At 42.4% G+C, this 2,490-nt stretch overlaps 1 pseudogene; it reads right to left on the bottom strand.

Annotated features, from left to right (window-relative positions):
• Window positions 1-1,039: 1,039 nt before the first annotated feature.
• LOC133072756 (small ribosomal subunit protein eS24-like) lies at window positions 1,040-1,461 on the bottom strand (annotated as a pseudogene).
• Window positions 1,462-2,490: the final 1,029 nt, after the last annotated feature.

Below are 2,490 nucleotides of genomic sequence, written 5' to 3'. Positions count from 1 at the left end.
GTAGTAACATGTGCAAAGGCCCTGAGGCACAAAGATATCCTGTGAGTTAAAGGCAAGGAGGCCACCATCACTGAAGCAAACGAGCAAAGGAGAGAGTGATAAATCATGTCAGAGAGGTATCAGGAGGCCAGATTCTGTAGGACTTTGTGGACCAATGCACAGTCTTGGCTCTTCTCTAAGTGAGCTGGAGTGCCATAGGAGGACTTTGAACAACAGAGCAATGAATTTGACTTTGGTTTTAAAAGGCGACATTCGTTCCTATGTTGAGAACAAACTGTGTGTATGTGAGTGGTGATGATGGGGTGGAGGGAGATGGAAGTTGAAAGCAAGGAAAACAGTCAAAAATACTCTTAGGATGATGAGAAGAAAAATTAGTTATGGAGATCATGCGAAGTGGTCAGACTCTGGATATATTTTGAAGGCAAAGTTCATGGGATTTGTGACGGGTTAGATATAGAGCTTTGTATAAAAGATATATAGATAACAAATACTTAATTACTGAAATGTAAGCTTAAGGGAGTCAGGGATTTTTTTTTTTTACATGTGAAATGTGGAGAGTTGGACTATAAAGAAAGCTGAACACCGAAGAATTAATGCTTTTGAACTGTGGTGTTGGAGAATACTCTTGAGAGTCCCTTGGACTGCAAGGAGATCCAACCAGTCTATCCTAAAGGAGATCAGTCCTGTGTATTCATTGGAAGGACTGATGTTGAAGCTGAAACTCCAATACTTTGGCCACCTCATGTGGAGAGCTGACTCATTTGAAAAGACCCTGATGCTGGAAAGGATTGAAGGCGGGAGGAGAAGGGGTTGACAAAGGATGAGATGGTTGGATGGCATCACCGACTCAATGGACACGAGTCTGAGTAAACTCCGGGAGTTGCTGATGGACAGGGAGGCCTGGTGTGCTGCAGTCCATGGGGTCACAGGGTTGGACAGGAATGAGTGACTGAACGGAACTGAACTAAAAAGGTCTTAGTTTATTCTCTCTTTCATGAAAAATCTGCACAATCACCACAGATACAGTCATTGTAGAATCTTTACTCCTTCTGTTGTCCAATCTCCAGCTCACTTTTTGCCAGCACCAACACTGGCCTTTGCAGTCCCCCTGACTTTCTCCATTCTGTTCATGCGTTTCTTTTGCTGTTTTCTTGAGGTCTTTTTCTTCTCATATAGGCATGTCTTGCAAGCCTGTGTTTGGGCTCATTCTTCTTTGCATAATCCAAGGAATGGTAAATCATGACAAAGCCAAGTTGTCTTGCCACCATCAAAATGGGTTCTGAATCCAAATACAAAGATGACATCTGGTGTGGTCTTGTACATTTTGGCCAGTTTTTCCCAAATTTCTGTTTTAGGTACTGTTGCCTTCCCAGGTTGAAGGACATTGATGACCATTTGTTTCCACTGAAGCACTTGGTTGGTCATGAGCTTCCTGGTCTGGATAGTTACTGTGGCTTTCATGATGGCAGCTGATCTTCAAAGCAGACAGGGAGGAAAGGAGTGGAGTCAGAGATTTTTGTTTTTGATTAGTTTTTCTTACTATTATAGCCCCAGCTCCTAGTACTATACTTGGCATGTATCAAATATTCAACAAATAATCATTGAATGAAAACAAAAGTAAACAGGAATCCTAGTCTTTGTACTTTTTGAGGAATTTGAATCTTTTCCTTTAATGGGGTATGTGGAAATTACCACTAAAAAATATTGGGAAACCTGTATTTAGTCAGCTGATAAAATGTGACATGAGTACAACGAAAAGGACTCAAGAGGGCCAGTGAAATTATACTTTCAAATGCTTGCTGTTACTAAAAATATCTTCTAGAAACCAAAACAAGGAAAACTGAAATGTTCTTATTGTGTTCAGTAGTTCACTTCAGGATAGCAGTGCTCACTTACTATGTATGTGTGATTTATTGTGCACATGGATGAGTGGCAAGAAATTTACTACCTACAGTGAGGAAGAACCAAAATTTGAGTAGGATTTGCTTGAAATAATAAAATAAGAGCACATATGATGATCATTTTTATTATAATAGATCGTCCCTTTTTTGAACCGAGAAAGCAGCACATTTGCAGCAAGCATGCTGGAAAATGTACATGACCTGCAGTCTGTCTCATTTATCCCACACCCACAGAGTGCTGCTGCTGCTTCTAAGTCGCTTCAGTCGTGTCCGGCTCTGTGCGACCCCGTAGACGGCAGCCCACCAGGCTCCCCCGCCCCTGGGATTCTCCAGGCAAGAACACCGGAGTGGGTTGCCATTTCCTTCTCCATTGCATGAAAGTGAAAAGTGAAAGGGAAGTCACTCAGTCGTGTCCCACTCTTCGCGACCCCATGGACTGCAGCCTACCAGGCTCCTTCGTCCATGGGATTTTTCCAGGCAAGAGTACTGGAGTGGGGTGCCATTGCCTTCTCCGACACCCACAGTGTAGATTGGTACAAACTTTCTAGAAGGCTATTGACAGTATATACGTTGGCAATCTTAAACATCT

Source organism: Dama dama, chromosome 18, assembly GCF_033118175.1.
Source record: "Dama dama isolate Ldn47 chromosome 18, ASM3311817v1, whole genome shotgun sequence".
Lineage (NCBI taxonomy): Eukaryota > Metazoa > Chordata > Mammalia > Artiodactyla > Cervidae > Dama > Dama dama.
This window is presented reverse-complemented; position numbering and strand designations above follow the sequence as displayed.